The sequence below is a fragment of the Pelodiscus sinensis genome, chromosome 2, assembly GCF_052426305.1.
Source record: "Pelodiscus sinensis isolate ZL-2025 chromosome 2, ASM5242630v1, whole genome shotgun sequence".
NCBI classification, from domain to species: domain Eukaryota; kingdom Metazoa; phylum Chordata; order Testudines; family Trionychidae; genus Pelodiscus; species Pelodiscus sinensis.
This window is the reverse complement of record NC_143053.1, coordinates 99,027,010-99,044,519: the sequence shown is the minus strand read 5'-3', so window position 1 is coordinate 99,044,519 and position 17,510 is coordinate 99,027,010. Positions and strand designations below refer to the sequence as shown.

General features: G+C 42.1%; 1 long non-coding RNA gene across 1 annotated transcript; it reads left to right on the top strand.

Moving 5' to 3' along the window:
• The first annotated feature begins 3,440 nt into the window (after positions 1-3,440).
• Positions 3,441-8,370, top strand: LOC142826753 (uncharacterized). The gene is made up of 3 exons (XR_012900984.2): positions 3,441-3,574; positions 6,491-6,573; positions 8,288-8,370. It is a non-coding gene; the product is annotated as an uncharacterized LOC142826753 (long non-coding RNA).
• The last annotated feature ends 9,140 nt before the right edge of the window (positions 8,371-17,510 follow it).

Below are 17,510 nucleotides of genomic sequence, written 5' to 3'. Positions count from 1 at the left end.
TTTCTGTACACTCTGCTATGTCTTTATAACAGAAAAGGCACGTTGAAGAAGTGCACTTGCTCTTGGAATGGAAGGTGATGAAGATTCTGTGGGTCCTTAGCTCTTGTGGGCGTTAGTTCCACATTCTCAGCCCAACTCACAAGCAAGCTCAATTCTTAACAAGGCAAGATGATTCCATACTTCTGTACTGTTGTGATAGGGGTTGGGTCAATTCAAAACCTCATCTTTGAAGGGAGTCTCCTGGCCTAGCTTTAGAGTTCAAATACAAGACTAAAACCAGGGTAATTTTTGTTTTGTCATGGAAAAATCAAAACCCAGCAAGTGAGATTTTAGCAAAATCAAATCTAGATGTGGTTGCCAAATTCTCTCGTTTTTATTTTATTTATTTGTTTGTCTTATGTGCTCAATATAATGTTGGTTAGGATGAGCAAACTGGAGTCTTAACTTTCACTCAAAACTCCAATTTTTTAAAGTACGTATAGATCCAGCAAACATTTTATTTCCATCTTTTTTGTTTCTCCAGTCTAAGTATAAAACAAGAGGCAACTGGTAGCTACTGCAAATAGACAAGGGGTTCATTGGGAGACTCTGTGACCTCATGGATACAGAAAGTTTAGGTGGGGTCTATACTCATTATCACTGATGACCTGCCTGGCGAACTTGGGCAAGTACTTCCCTCCCTGTGCCTCAGTATCCCTAGGTGCAAATGACATTGATCTCCTTTGTAAAGTGTCTTGGAGTCTACCGATGAAAAATGTTAAATAATAGCTAGGTATTATTATTATTCAGGCAGTAATTATTACTGTCGGCTCAGTCTTACCATGCTTATTTAGACACAACTTTCAGTGAAATAAAACTTTAGAGGCAGATTTGCCTCAATAAGGGGTTCAGAATCAAGTAATCTCAAATATAAATAAAACTGACAATCTTGTGATAAAAATACTCTCTTATCAAAAACTATCTAGTTTTTGCTTCTCTACCAAAGGCTTTTGGATGTCTTTGGATAAGTTATGGTAAGTGTCTGTATTTTTGGAGGCTTGTCTATGCTTAACCACCACAGAGTTAAGGATTTTTCCATCACTACTGTTGTTCTGCTTCCGCAAGAAAGGATTTAACTTTTTTTCCTTTATCATTTTATCATGTAAATAAGATTGGAAAATGCTTTTCTTTGTAATCAGATTAGAGCAAAAATGGAACTTTCGAACGTGCTTTAAATGCTGGCATTTGTAATCTCATTTTAGCATTGAATATTAAGAGCCAAAGTCAGACTGGTGTAAGTAGTAGCACTGACAATTACAACTCGTATAATACACACCCATACTTTGGAATTTACTGGGTTAATGGGTTATGCTGCTGAGCCATATTAAACTATTTGTTTGATATGGTTTGGTTCTTCAAGGAAGTCCTATGGCAAGTGTTATATAGGAGGTCAGTTTAGATGATCACTTGGGTCTATTATAACTTTATGAACCTCTAGCTTTTTAATGTTCTATCACTCCTCCTTCCAAATTATGGGGAATTCCAGGCATGGGTTAGCATGATTAAGACCTCTCTGAGACCAAAATTTACTGTGTTATTTTTACAGAACATGTTTTTTAGCCCATATTCAGAGCAAGGATTTTTGGTTGTTTGCTTTTTCTTAAACCTCGATATAATATGGTTGTGTCTTCTCAACACAGATAGCACTAAACTGAATGATTTTGAAGGCTTTTTCAACACAGGATACCAAACCTGCCACTAAGTGTCAATTTCTGTATTATCACAGTCACTTTTTTTTAAAAAAATTCTCTCTCCTGTTGTGGAGCAAAAGACTCACCCAAACTAAGGAAACTGACTGGACAGGAGAAACAATGAAGCCAAACATACACAATGTGCTGCCAATACACAAATTAAATTAAAAATATATCTGTTTTTCTAATCTCTTTTAATTATAGCAAACAAAACTGTTGTTTATAACAGCACGTAAACAAACTTAATATATTTATTTTTTTTAAATTGACATTGCTACATACAGCTACACATTCTAGAGTGCATTTCTTACTGTAGACCTGATAACAAAACCATAGAAAATAGACATGGAGGAAATTAATGTGATCTTCCATTCCATTCCCTCTACTGTGTGTTTTATAATACTTAGGCAGAACAGAATTCAGCTTGTGCTTCATTGGAAAATGGTGTGTGTAGGGTGTGGGGGGAGTCAGTGAAGTACACATTTATAGATTTAAGACAAATGAGGCTGATCTGTTGAATAAGAAGGCTAATTTTTGCACTGGAGTGTTTTGGGTAAACATCATACTTATATTCAGCAAGACTTATATATATTATATTATTCCTGTGTACTCAATAATATATCATATTATTCCTGTGTACTCAATTAACCTATTAATAAGAGGTGAGAATGACTCTAACATAGTTTGGATAACTGTTCTTGGAGATATGGTTCTCTTGCTGGCAGGCCCCCTTACAGTGGGGAGGCAAACTAGGTTGTTGCCTCAGGGCCAGTGTGACAAAAGGGTCCAAAACTCCCAGCTTCTACCACTACTGCATCAGTAGTGGCAGCGGGAAGTCCAGTCTCTTTAAGTCTTTAAGTCTTTGCTGGAGCACTGAGGGCTGCCTGGGTGTGGCACAGTGGTGCTACGGGCTGCCTAGCTTCATCTGTGCTCCTTCCTCCCAAAGCACCATCCCTTCTGGGACCACTGAGCAGGGGCCCTCCACCTTGTCCCGCTGCCCAACCAGGCTGTCGGCTCTGCTGTTTGCTGGGTGCCTTTCTCCTTGCCTTGCCAAACTATTCTGCTTGTTTTTCTTATTGCCAGTACTTACAGTAGCTTCGTGTCAATAAGTCAGCAATTTTCATTTTCAATTTTTTGTGTGAGACAGAAGTGTCTTGGAGGTACTCTTGAAATCTCACGGGCTAGCTGCTGCAGGCAAATGTCATTCCACTCATCTGCAGGACTTAACTCATTTTAACCACTGTAAACTTTTGTCATTAAAGGGCTACACTATCAACTTGCCATCTATAAATGTCATAACTACTATTGCCCACAAATCATTTTTTAAACTCCTAGGTCAGAAAAGCACCAGAGAAAAATGTTTTTCTCTAATTTTTCCAGTTTGTTTATTTTCTACCTTTGACAGCACTTTGTTTATAATCAATTTACATTATATTGAAGATGGCTGGACAAAAGAGTATGTATCTATAACAGCAGCAAAACTGAATCTGAAGAAGCAACAGACAGCAGTGTACACAGAGAAAGAAAAGGGGGATGGATGTGCAGCCCTGAGTACAGCTCTATGTGATGGGGTGCATCAACCCTGCACTGGGCCTGAAGGGGTTAACTTGGCTGTGAGGCCCCACCCCCACAGCTCTGCTGGGCATGCTCCAGCTGGAGGCTTGCTATAAAAGCCTCTGGAGCTGTTCAGTCAGGACTGACTGCTACAAGGGAAGGAGGTGTGGTAGGAGCTCCAGGGAAGGAAGTGCAGATGGACCAAATAATGGCAGCCAGGCTGAGAGGAACAGCAGTAGAAGCCTCTAGATGAGAGCAAGAAGACGGAGAGGACTTCCTGCAGGATACGGGTAGGAAGTAGCCCAGGGTGGGGAATTGTTCTCCAAGAGCTCGGCATGTTGCAGTTGGATTCCCTGCTGAACTAACCTTGGCTGCTCCGCTGCTGACTTGGCCCTGGGCTGGGACCCAGTGGAGAGCCCAGGTACCCTGAGTCCCCTCCTTGGATATCCCTCTGCAGGGGAGTTTTGTCTATTGTAGATTGACTCAGTGGTTGCTAGGCTGTATTACCCTGAACACAGTGGGAAGTATTCAGACTCTGTGACCACTGGGCCATACTACCCTGCCCCCAGAGGAATTATATAGTGATGCCGTGGCCATTAGCCACAGAGTCAATATACAGTACAGCCTATTAGGCCATACCACCCTGAGCACAGAGGGGAGCATTCAGATTTGTGGCCACTAGGCCATACTGTCCTGATGCAGATTGCAGTGTATAGACTCTGTGGCAGTTAGGCCACCTTATCCCAAGTGAGAGTCCAAGAGGCTGCTACTGACCTGTCGCTGGCCTCTCCGGCAGGCAAACAAGGCACCCCTCGACACCCTGATTCTGCAAACACTTAAGTATACAGCCTCTTCCCGACTTATGAACCGATTACAGACCAAGCAATTGGTCGTAACTCGGTTCATTCATAAGTTAGACCCCATAGAGTTACACACGACCACACTGTTCATAAGTGCAGATCACGTTTGTAACTCGGGGTCTGCCATTTATGACAGCTTTGGTCATAACTGCGAACTGTCGTAAGTCAACCATTCACAACTTGGGGACCGGCTGTACTTTATTTGCAAGTGTAATCCCACTGAAGATTGACTAGGACAGGAGCAGAGCTTTTGTTTGGGGAGGGTGCTCTTAGGCCTACAAAAAAGACTTCAAAAGGGAGCAGACTAAAAATCGTTTAACTTATTTAAATGGCTTTTTAAAATGTAGTTTTTCTATGAGACAAGTGAATATTAGTATATTTTAAAAAAATCCATTGATAATTTCAATTCAGGGCCTCTTTAGGAAAAACTCATGCCCGCTTTTGAATATACAATAATCAAAAGTATTATTTTATAACATGTCTTGCTACTGACAAAGACAGAGAAGGCAACAAAACTTAAATGAAAAGGATTTTTGGTAGAGCTTTGTGAATCACAAAGGTGACTAGGGTTATCTTTTTTTTCCTTGGAAATTTGTTGTTGCTGTTAAAATTTATACAGAATATTTTTTTTACTGGTGTTAAAATAAATCCTATTTTGACATGAATTGGCTGACTTGGATTTGCTGCATTTTTCCTATTGTTATAATGTTGGGCCAAATTTACTGCCGCATAAGCACATGACATCTGATGCTATCAATCTGACCCCATTGTTCTTAAAGGTCTTGTGTTGCTTCTGAGCATCTGACTTGTTGCCTTTGAGCTTGGGAGAAATCTCTACAGTAAGGACATCAGTGGACTTGGCTATGAATTCTGCATGTTTCATATGTGATCATCAAATGAAAGCAGAATACACAGCCCATGTGTGTGCTTGTTGTTTTTCTGTGTACTTGGGGGCAAAAGGGACAGGATAAAATCACAGGGCATCAGCAAAGAAGAGGTTTTTCACTTCGGACTTGATTTGGGAGAAGATACCATATGCAACACCAGGAATACTGAATTTTTGCTGAACAAGATCTAAACTTTAGAGTCTGTCGATTTAGATTTTCCATGTATTTGTTTTAACAAGTGTGTGGGGAGGTCCATCCACCCCCTTTCTAGAGTACAACTTTATACTTCACTGCCTAAGTACTCCTTCAGCATCAGTTGAATGTATATAAATAATATACAGGTATATGTTTGTTCATTTAATGCTTTGAAAAAATAGTAAATAAAAAATTTTTCTTCAGCGAACTTCTGTTCTTAGAACATGACCAACACTTTTGAACTTCTGTAGATTATATAGACCAGGGTTTTCAGCTTTTTTCATTTGTGGGCCCCTAATGATGGTTTATTTAAACAGGTACCAGCTGGGATGGAGAAAGCTGGGTGATAGCTCTTTCCTATCTCTTCCCCACCTGTTAGACTGGGAACAGTGCATCTGTCTAGCAATGCATTCTTCCCTAGGAGGGAGCAGAGTATGCTTGTCTCTTGCACAGGAAATTTGGCAGTAGAACTCAACACTGCCCCTTAATAGCCACAGTTTTGCCCCCCCCCCCCTCCAATTTAAAAGATTTATTCTGCCAGGCAGGGTGGTATATAACCTGCTGTGCAATGCGAGTCACTTAGCAACCTAAGGTGTTAACAAGGTGAGGTTCTGGTGCACATGTTTCTTACTTTGTGGCACCAGAGTGAAACAGTATATGTGGTTCCATGTTTTGCAGCACATCACAGCTCTCTTGACCTTCCTTGTGAGCAGGGAAATATAGCTCCAACTGAATTCCCACTCCCTAGAGCGAAATGATGCTTTTTGGCCCTTGTAAGTGCTTTATTGCTCTCTGAGTGTTCTGGATAGTAGACTTTTCAGGTCATTTGTTCTAATACAGCCAAAATCTTAGAAAATATGCCAATGAATTTCAATACTCAGACATGTAATTAATCTTCATACATCTCTGGTAATGCAAACATACCTGTGGGATGTTTTCCATTGAAAATATAAAGAAAGTACCAGTAATAAATCTCAGAGTGATAGCTTTATCGTGACTGACAAAGCTGCTGGAGGCCTCTTTTTATGAGTATAATTTGGGAGTATATAAAGGAGAGATTGATTTCCACAGAACCTTTTCTTTTCTCTAGCATTTATCCCTAGTCTATATAATCCTCCATCCCTTATATTTTATATAGAAGAATAATACTTTTTTTTAAAGGCAACATAGGTCAATGTGAGCACAACGTAATTTAGTACCTTGTAGATGGGTGAGTTCCAAAACTGAATGGTGTGCACAATTTATCAATGACTTATTGTTGCAGCTCTTCCTTGTCAGGACTTGTTGTTCTGGATCCTTTGGAAACAGAAGCTTAACCTTTTGAACTGTATCCGCTCACATTGGAAGGTGAGGAAGAAATGTTTTGAAAGTGAGTCTGTGGGGGTTACTAGAGGTGACTGTGAACTGAATCGTGGTAGCATATTTTGTATAGAAATTAGAATGAAAACCACTACATCTTGCTGAGAAATTGCAATCATTTTACTCCCCATAATGTCTAGGACTCAATATCTTCAACAAATATTAGGCAAATCTTTCTTTTCTCACTTCTGTGCATAGTCCCATTGTCAATGGGACTATTCATATGAGTCAAGCGAGAAGAAATTGACCCATTCTCTAATGAATCATCACAGTATTCCTGTGATATTAGATTGTATTATCAGGATGCGTCTACTCTGTAGAGCTTAGCTCAATTTGCATAGCTTATTTCAAGGTATGTCAATTGTGTATCTTATTTCGAAATAGCTTATTTCAAAATAGGGAGTATCTACACAGCACTTATTTTGAAATAGAGCACTCTTCCTCTGACTTCCCTTACTCCTCATACAATGAGGGTTACAGGAGTCGGGGAAGTCCTCCAGCTTGTCAGTATTTTGACACTATATTTCAAAATAACTGCCTGCTGTGTAGACGTGGACTAAGTTATTTTGGAATAGCACCAGTAATTTTGAAATAGTGTTGCAGTGTAGACGCACATTTATTTCCATTTTATAGATGGGGGGAATTGAGATGAAAATTTAAATAACTTTCTTAAGGCTTCTAGTAGCCCACACTGACTCCCCTAAAGCAGGCTGCCTCTCAATTATCTTTTCCACAGCTGTGTTGTGTTTGACGGTCCTTGATTCCCTGCTTTCTCGATGTCATGAGGTGCTATACCATTCATTAAGCATGTATGTTTCTATACAAGCACGATCTTAAAAGTTGGTAACATTTTCTGTGAAAGGCACATAGTTCGGAGCAGCCTTTAGCAGCCTCCAATGACAGGCTGTTCTAGAACTCCCAGCGAAGATTAAATCTACCTTTCCTTGGCAAAACCCCAAAAGGGAGGCAGTGGTTGAAATGCTGCCTTTTTGTCACCTGAGGATAAATTGAAGAGAGCTTCATTGGCACAAGAAATTCTATTTGCCCCTCCCTACATCACAAGGATGAATTGAAGCCAAATTTTACTTACCCGCACATCATCATATATTATTGAAGTAACTCTGGCCTAAACATAGTCAGGAAAGAGAAGATTTTTTTTTTCTACCTGAAGAACTATTCAGGGGACTGCACAAAAGGAGAAATGTTTTGTTGAAAGGAAGAAAACTACACTGATAGCAAAGCATTATGCAGCTCAATAAAAGGTTGCCCTACCCAATCAAACAAATACAGTTTGCCACTGTGTGTAAAGAGGGTCTTTTCCAATTTAGCTATTTCCATTAATGCGTGATTCTACTAATCAATATGAGACATTGCTTAGCTTCTCAGATCATGAGACTCTTCTCTTTGGCAGCTGCTGGAGTTTGTGGGGATTAAATCCTGAGGTGTAAATATGGCCTGACCCCCCACCAAAAAGCTAATGGTGATAAAAGGTTTGATTTAAGACCAACTTAATACTCTTCCTCATTGTGCTAAATGGGTGAAACCACAGGGTCCTTCCAAAACCTGTGTATAATTAGAAGGTCATATTAACATCAATTGAAGAAGATAGGAGTCTTGCAATGTAATTTAAGTTTCAGGACAATCACTACCATTTAAATAAAAATATTGTGTACAAAGATATAAAATCCTTTGTTCTCTCCAGGTCTGGGTGAAGGAGCATAAGCCTATGGAAATTGAGTCAGAAAATAAACGTACCTGAATGTTTCATTATGATTTTGTGAGCTATTATTTATGTGATAATAGCAAGTAGAGGCCCCAACTAGGTTCAGGGTCCCATCGTGAATTGTGCTGGACACTGTAAATACACATAGACATTGTTTACACTGTTCCATTGAACTACATGGACAGAGTGGAAAGCTGGTTGTGCCCACACTGTGGTACATGGAAGTAAAAGCCTCTGGTAAAGGGAAGGAAAAAGGGAAAGACTCTGGCAAACTCCTGCTGCAGAAGCCTTACCCTGCTGCGAGTAAAAGCTGAGGCAGCGGAACACTATGCTAACAAGAGCAGTGGAGATGCTAACAAGAGCAGTGGAGATACGGGAGGCATTTATTGGGCCCATGTAGAGGATATACTTTAAGGGTGGGTGTGACAGGGCGTTTGCCCTGCACTAGCCCTTTAAGGGCAAACCCCAGCCTGAAGCAGGGCCGGGGAGTTTAGCCCCAGCTGAGCCGGTATTAGTCCATCAGGGCCCAGCTGGAGCTATAATAGAGGATGGGCTGCTGCTCCTGGGGAAAGAGCAGTGAGAACCTGGCTGCTGAGGGAGGAGGCTCCCTGGAGCTAGGGCAGGGCTAGGGGAGCTCTGGCCAGCAAATCCCCAGACTGTGGGGCTTGAAAGAAGGCCCGATGAAGAAACATCGACGGCTCAGACAGACTTGGGCACTGCCGGAGGGCAGTGTGGTGAAGAGGACGCCGTGGCCGGGAGTAAAGAGGGGAGATGCCACCCCAAAGAAGGCACCCTACCCGCTGAGGGAGCCAATTCCTGAGGACAGATGGCTGGGGGGTTACGGTGGTGAGTGCACCCCCTCACAGTGGGCAATAATTTTTGATGGGGGACCACTCCCAAGATTTTGGAAATTGGTCAAGGGCTGTTTTCTTCCATGATATTAATGGAGGGAGGTGCAGGGTCTGGGATGGAGGCTGGGTGCAGAAGGGAGTTTGGGGTAAGGGATTGGGGTGCATGAAGGAGAATGGAGTCTGGGAGGGAGTTTGGGTAAAGGAGGTTGTTGTGATCTAGGGCAGGGAACTGGTGTGCAGGGTTTTGGGATTTGTCCTAGAGTTGGGGAGGATTGTGATCTTGGGCTGGAGATTGGGGTGCCAGATCTGGGTAGGGTGCATGTGTAGTGGTGGGGTAGGAATGGGGCTCAAAGGGTTGGGGAAGAGAGTGGCTGAGGTGCCAGAGGCAGGTTTTTGCCAGGAGATTTGCCTGCCTGCAGAGCTAAAGGCTTGCAGAGCTTAAAATGTTTCTTCCTGCTCGGCCATGTGCTTGAGTGAGCGAGCAGGAGTGTTGTGCTTTGTGGCTGCCTGATATTCAAACAGCCAGCTCCCATTGGCCAGTGTCTGTCCAGAAACTGGCCAATGAGACTGTGCTGGCAGTGGGAGCAGCTTCTGAATCTTTCCCCCTCCACTCCGGACTCAAAGAGAGAGTGCCCACAGCTGCATTTCTGAGAGGCATACCGGGCTGCGGGGCAAGCAGGGGATCCTGCCTGGGGCTCCCCACTGCCTCCATGGGCCGGATCCAGTGGCTTGGTGGGCCAGGTCCAGCCCGCAGGCCGTATTTTGCCCAGGTCTGATATACTGTAAGATTTCTGCATGACTTTCCTCTACGTGCCTAAGAAGTGTCTCCCCATGCACACTGTTATTTATACCCATGCTAGGAGGATGAGCAATGTCTGTCCTCTATATATTGCTGTAAGTGTAGATATAGTCATAGCAAGACAGTCTCTGTTCCCAAGAACATATACCCTAAATCTGTGGTGGGCTACCTGCCTCCTGTGGATCACATATGTGATTGTGGGCTGCGACACAATTGGCTGATATTAATTGTCTGTAGGCACCACCCCCCACAGCTCCTAGTGTTCACTGTTGTCTATTTCTGGCCAGCATTTCTGGCCAGTGCCTGTGGGCAGTCAATGTCAACAAAATGTCTCCTGGCCTGCAATCAGATTACCCTGATGGGCTGCAGGTTGTCCACCACTGCTCTGAACAAACAAAACCAGTGGCAGAAGAGAGAGAATATTATTATCCATATTTTTCAGATGCAGGACTGAAACAGAGGGAAATGTAGGGACTTATCCAAAGTCATAAAGGCGGCCTGCGATAGTCCTGGAAGCTGTGAATGCTGATGCACTGAATCCCAGGGTGGAGCCCTAATAGCAAGGCCAGACTTCCTTTTGAGTGTAAATTAACTGCATGTTTAAAGGTGTTTTAATAAGATCCTTCTGTATAGAATAGTAGAACATACCTTGAGAGGTCATTTAGTCCTGTCCCCTGCCCTGTTGTCAGGACTAATATTAGCTAGACCATCCTCCACAGGAATTTGTGTAACCTGCGCTTAAAAGTATCCAGTGACAGAGATTCTACCACCTCCTAGGCAATTTAGTCCAATGCTGAATTAAAGTTATAGTTAGGAATTTTTCCAAATATCCAATTTAAACCTCCCTTTCTGCAACTTAAGTCTATTGATTTTTGTCTCCTATCCTCCGAGATTAAGAACAATTCCCCTGCCCCCTTTAACAATCTTTTATGTATTTTAAAATTGTTACTGTGTCCTCTCTGTCTTCTTTAGACTGAACAATCTTCCCTCATGGGTCATGTTTTCTAGACCTTTAATCATTTTTGTTGCTCTTCTCTGGACCTTCACCAGTTTCTTCACATCTTTCCTGAAACATGGCACCCAGAATTGGATATAATACTCCAGTTGAGGCCTAATTAGTGCAGGGTAGAGTGGAAGAATAACCCCTTGGCTGTGTCTAGGCTGGCAGCTGCTTTTGCGGAAAAACTTGCCAGCTGTCTACACTGGCCGCTTGACTTTCCGCAAGAACACTGACGATCTCAGGTAAGAAATCAATGCTTCTTGCGGAAATACTATGCTGCTCCCGTTTGGGCAAAAGTGCTTTTGCACAAAAGGGCCAGTGTAGACAGCTCAGATTTGTTTTGTGCAAAAATGCCCCGATCGCGAAAATGGCGATCGGGGCTTTTTACGCAAAAGCGTGTCTAGATTGGCATGGACGCTTTTCCGCAGAAAGGACTCTTGCGGAAAAGCGTCCGTGCCAATCTAGACACTCTTTTCCGCAAATGCTTTTAACGGAAAACTTTTCCGTTAAAAGCATTTGCAGAAAATCATGCCAGTCTAGACGTAGCCCTTGTGTCTTGTTTGCAACATCCTGCTAACATATCCCAGAATGATGTTTGCTTTTGGCTCATATTTAGCCTGACCCCTCCCCCTCTTAGTAGTTGTGTTTGCACTTACTTCACAATTTCCACTACATGCATCTGACGAAGTGAGTCTTTGCCCATGAAAGCTTATTGCTCCAATAAATCTGTTAATCTATAAGGTGCCACAGGACTTCTCATTCTTCTTGCAGATTCAGACTAACATGGCTACCCCTCTGATACTTGTTCATAATCACACTCTTCTTTGAAAAGAGTCAATATGTTGCTTGAAGAGGTGCTCAGCTTTGGTAAAACACATAAATGTATCATGAAGAATAAATTAGTTTTGTCTTCTGATTTAGATTACAAACTTTTTGGAGAAGCAACCGTGTCTCCTTCTAGTAAGCATGCTTAAAAATAAGAAATTATAAAGGTGAGTTATTAACTCAGTGTAATGCTTCCAGAAGCAGCTTAGTCACTAGTGAGTTCTGGTAATTAAAAAAGATAGAGTAAAGATAGCAGAGACTCTGCCTTGTTTGAACTGCAGAGCTCCTCCTTTAGCTTAGGAAAAGAACATGCTTTGTGAATCTTTGACCCAGGTTATGGCTCCATTAGTGGCTCTGTCCCATTTTTAATTAGCTGATATGTGCACTATAGTTTGCTAATAAAGAGTGCTATGATTTTGCTGTAAAGTCCCACCTGAATGTTATACTTGCAGAGTCCAGCAATATGCCTTCTGGGCTCTTCTGGGTCATCTCCATTTTAAATAGGAAAGAACATCAGGATGTCCGAGTTCAATGTAACAGACATCATGATAGCTGGAGCTCTCCTAGCTGATGCTGGAGCTCATCAGCTTTTGACAGCTGGATACCCAAATTCTCCCTGTAATTAATTGTGTGCTAAGGGTCCATTAGGATGGGAAATGATAGCCCTAGGCCACATATTATTGGCCTTCCCATGGCCCTGGAAATATTAGACTATCAGTGAAATAATTTCATTTTACACTGTGTGATTCAAATGTGAGTGTTTTCTGGCATGGAGAGAATAGATAAGTAGAAAATCCCCAGAGACACAACATATGAAGGTTTTCCAAAGATAATTATTTGTAATAAGTGAAAAGTAAATATTTAAACATTTGAAATCACTGATTTTCTATTCTATATTTTGTTTCTCACAGCATAACTCACTTCTGTTGTCCAGCTAATGAGGATTACAAACAGGCATTAAAGCAAGTGTTGGTGCATGTGTGTGCAAGAGAGAGAAATGAAAAGTTGCTGGTCTTTCCCCCCTCCCCCCCATATCATTGCTAGGAAAAACTTTACAAAACATTTTATTTGGCAAGTTTTTGTAATTCCTCTTTCCTAATAACTTTCTGAAATGTCTAATGAAATATAAATCTGAAAGTCTCTGGATTATGAAGTGTGGGACACACAATAGATGATTATCAATGCCAAACAATATTATTTTTCTAAGTTCTATAGCTATTCAAAGGAATAACCAGATTCCTACTCTCCCATTCTTCCCACAGTCTGGCTTCTGTTTGCTTGATTTACATACATTTCTTCCTCTGTGAAAAATATTCAGAACTGCTTGTCCTCCCATCATAATGCTGCATATACAGACTAACTAGGCAGTGGATTTTTCCAAATCCTAGCAGACTGCTTGACATAGAGGAACACCAAACTTGTGACTAATGCAACCATGACGGTGAGCTCTACTCAACTCATTAAGCTAAAATCCCCATACGGGTGTGGTGTGCCCCCATGAGTGGGTAAAGCTAGTGTAGTTCCTGTTACATTAACTACTGTGTACATCCAGCCATCATCTTGACTGGATACTAAGCACTTTACTGCCCATCTACCTCTAAGTCAATGCTACTTAAGGCTAATCACATACTAACTACATATCCCAGTGACAAAGCTGCATCCCCACTCTGTCTGTATTGATCTCCCATCAGTCATTTGTAAGTGACTGTGCTAGACACAGCCCTTGGGCATTTTTCCAATACAAAAGCCACTTAACATTAAAATTGCAGGATTTCTTTTGGCTGTTTTACAAACCTTTATCAAAACCATTTAAAACCCTACCTTTAATCATAACTACTCTATGAATTTTTTTCACCTTTCACCTTCGATCCCTTTAAAATAACAAGAACATTTGTGCACTATACTGCCCCTGCTCTGGGGTTTATTCATTGCCTGAGGCCAGACAGAAGTGGTGAAAACCTAATGAAAAGAGAGCTTTGCACAGAAGCATACACATTTGCTACATTCTTAACCACTCCATTAAAAAGACGACCAGGCTGCTGCTGAAGCTCTTCTATATCCTTCCTATATTGGACACCAAATGTTGCTTTCCTTCCTTCATTCTTTCAAATAATAGAGCCCTCCCAACATTCTTCATCTTTCAGTTGCTTTCCCTATGGCACACCCTTTCATTCCTTGGTGTGGAGGTTGTAGTTTTGCTCATACACGGGAAATGCCAAATTACTTCAAATCACCTGATACACAATTTTAATGAAACCTAGAATTTACATGTCGTTTACATGGGCATGTTTGCAGCTGTGCAGGAAGAGAAGAGGCAAAAGCTATGGTTTAATTAGGCTGAGATTTTATTAACTTACCTGGGAAATATCTGGCAATAAATAATATCATGGAAGTCCAGTTTTTCTTAATTATTTCCACCCTCTGGGCCCAGCCTGTTGCTGGAACCTCACAGCTGTCCCTTTGTATGAGGTTTAAGGTGGATGGGAAAAGGGTTGTCTCCTAAACTTCCTCTTCCCTCCTTCCTGAAGGGTTGCCTTCCTCTAAGTCCACTTCAAGCTCTGATGTATCAGAGAACTAGGTCCACTTTGGGATGATTACCTGAACTGGACACCTGTCAGTAGCTAAGTTGTGAGAGCTTGAAATTTGACTCCACCTGACCTTCCCAATGGGCACCTGGAGTTGCTGTTGGGATGTTGAGAAAACCCATCACATCTCAGATATTCTGGTGGAGAGGGGGAAATTCTTCCCAGACCTGAAAAAGGCACCTAACACACTGCCCACATCAGGCCACAAATCACATTCTGACCACATCAGGGGTTGGGGTGGCTGCTGCTACCCTGAGGTAAAGGGAGAAGAGAGTATAAATACCTTCCCTCACCCAGCGACAATGGGCCAGTGGCCCACCTGATCTGTCTCAGACAATACATCAAGCCCCTCCTTCTTAAACTCAAAGGAGAAGGGAAACCTTAAAGGAACTCTGACCTCTCTTGCTCAGGTAATGGCTTTTGAAACATTGTTCTAATGTTTAATCTAATCCATGTTCACCTGCCAAACTGTTAAAAAATTTAGTTGGGAAGAGTGTTGAATTTAAGCATAGGTCTATAAAGTGTTATCCACTGTGGAATGCAAGCTTTTACGTGTTGAACTGGTTTGAAAGTTATAGTGAATCTTAAATGGGCCTTAAAGACTAACAAATTTACTAGGGCATAAGCTTTTGTGAGATACAACTCCTTTCCTCAGATGCTTCAAACATCTGTGAGTTGTATCTCATGAAAGTTTATGCCCTAATAAATTGGCTAGTCTTTAAGGTGTCACTGGACTCTATTGTTTTATCTAGGAAAAACTTTCCCTAAAAAATAGAAAATATTTATCGCAACAGTAGGAAAATACAAATGTCACTTTGGGGGTCCATTTGTTTAATTCAATGGTACTTAAAGCTTTTAATCAAGAATATCTCTTAGGACTGAGGCCAACTTGTAGATAACCTCTGACTCCTACTCAGAATTACATACTTTCTGCAGGAAGTACAGTACCTAGCTATTTGAAAAGATGTTAGGACACTATACAGTTGACACGATTGCAATGAATTCACTTTTTAAAGGGATGCATACAGATGCCCTGTTGCATCCCTTGTGTCTGACAGTAGTAGATTTTAGCACACTTCCAAATTTGGTTATGACTGAATTGTGCATGATTTATAATTTATTGAAAAGATTTTTCATTTCTAAGAAAAGATATGAAGACATGCAAACAGGGCTGGCCTTAGGGAAAATGGTGTACTGGGTGAACTTATATTTTGGCACCCCTTGAGTTTAAGTATGTGAAGTGTTAGTGAAGATTTCAGAAATAAAGCAGCAATCTCAAAAGTTTTCATAAATTTACTCAAAAAATGACACACTTCATTCAATTTTATTAAAATAATAAACTATAAAAGTCATAAAAAACATTATAGCTAAGTGTAAAATAAACTAAACACTAAATCAGTGGTCTCCAATCTTTTTTTTACCACAAGATCACTTTTTGAATTTAAGTACAATCCAAGATCTACCTCAAATATAAATACCCTTGCCCCACCTCCTTCCCTCCCCTTCTCCTAGGCCCAGCCCCTGCTCACTCCATCCTCCCTCTCTTGTCCATCCTCACTCACTTTCAACTAGGCTGAGGCAGAGGGTTGAGGTGCAGGCTCTGGTCTTGGATTAAGGGATCTGGAGTGTGAGGGGCTCTGAGCTGCTTTTGGGGCAGGCTGTTGGGATGTAGGAAGGGTTTTACGTGCAGGCTCTGGGATGGCGATTGGATGCAGGGGTGCTCTGGGATGGTGCTTGGGGTGGAGGAGGGGGTTCATGACTGAGGAAAGAGTTAGGGATGCAGGCTGCAGCTGGGCCCTGCTTACCTCAGGTGGCTTCTGGTTGGTGGTGCAATGGTGCTAAGGCAGGCTCCCCTCTGCCCTGGCCCTAGCCCACTCACTAAAGCAGCCAGTGAACTCCATCCCAAGTCCTGTTGTGCTCCCCACCCTGCTCTGTGGAGATAGGATACAGAGTGGGAGGGGGCACCCTGACCTCAGCACTCCAGGGGAGGGGCAGCTCCAAGGCAAAGGGCAGGAGATGACCGGCGGTGGGAGGGGCAGCTGAGGTACTGGCACTTGACAGCCTCTTGGCCAAACCTGTCAGGATTACCTCAGAGGCTCCAAGATCTACCAGTAGATCCCGATCTACTGGTTGGTGACCACTGCACTAAACTAATGAATAAGAGCAAATACAAAATGTTGTTCACCAAGATGTTAAGGTTCAGCAGGCAGCACTGTGTGTCTTTCCTGCTGCAAATTGTGACATTGCTTGTGGCTGGTGAGATGGTGAGCCCCAGCATTCTCCATAGATAGGGGGTGGAATTGGAGTTCTGTGATATTAAGTGACAGGGCATGTCCTTGGGGGGCACATGAAGGAAGCTGCTCAGTCCTTTGCTCCCCTGAGTGCAAGGCCTGCTATTGTCTCTGCCCTTTGCAAAGGGAATTGTCATGATCAGTTCTTTGGACAAACACTTTCTTTAAGAGCTACATGGGGAATGGATGAGTATTTACCCTAAGACACAGAAGGCAGGCTCCTACATTTGAGTAGCATCCGAGTGTGAAATGAAACCGTGGGTGAAAACGTGAGTGGGTCACTCACCCTTCAGTGGGGGCTCTTCCTCCACAGTTTGAGCTGCTTTGTCAAAGCCTTGGCAGCTCCCTTACTGCAATTGCACTTGCCCCTTATGCCTGGTCTTCAGCTCAAGGCGTGAGCTCCATGCTGTCAGATGGGGCTGCATCTTGTCTGTGCCCATGGCACTCCTGCAGCCCTCTGGTCCCTTGTGATCCATTAGGGGTGCCATTTCAGATTGTGGTGATGGTGGAGGGAGGCAACTTTAACTAACTGATTCCAGAGGATACTTGGGCACTTGAAATCTCTGGGTATTTTTTTAAATAACTTAGAAATTAGCTATTGATTTTACAGTACACACAAATTCTGAAATATTTCCATCTGTAATAATTATTTACAGATAGGGAAGGGAAGACAAATTCTGCTTGAGATCTTGTTAGAGTTAAAATGGAGTGAACTTCCAAAGTAAACTTCCAAACTGGGCTCGTTACAAATGGACAAGTGACTGAATAGTTAAATCAACAAATCATGTCTGGTTTTAGGATATTTAGTTTGTATATCTTGACTTGGTGCTATTGATATTTAGTGATTTTTA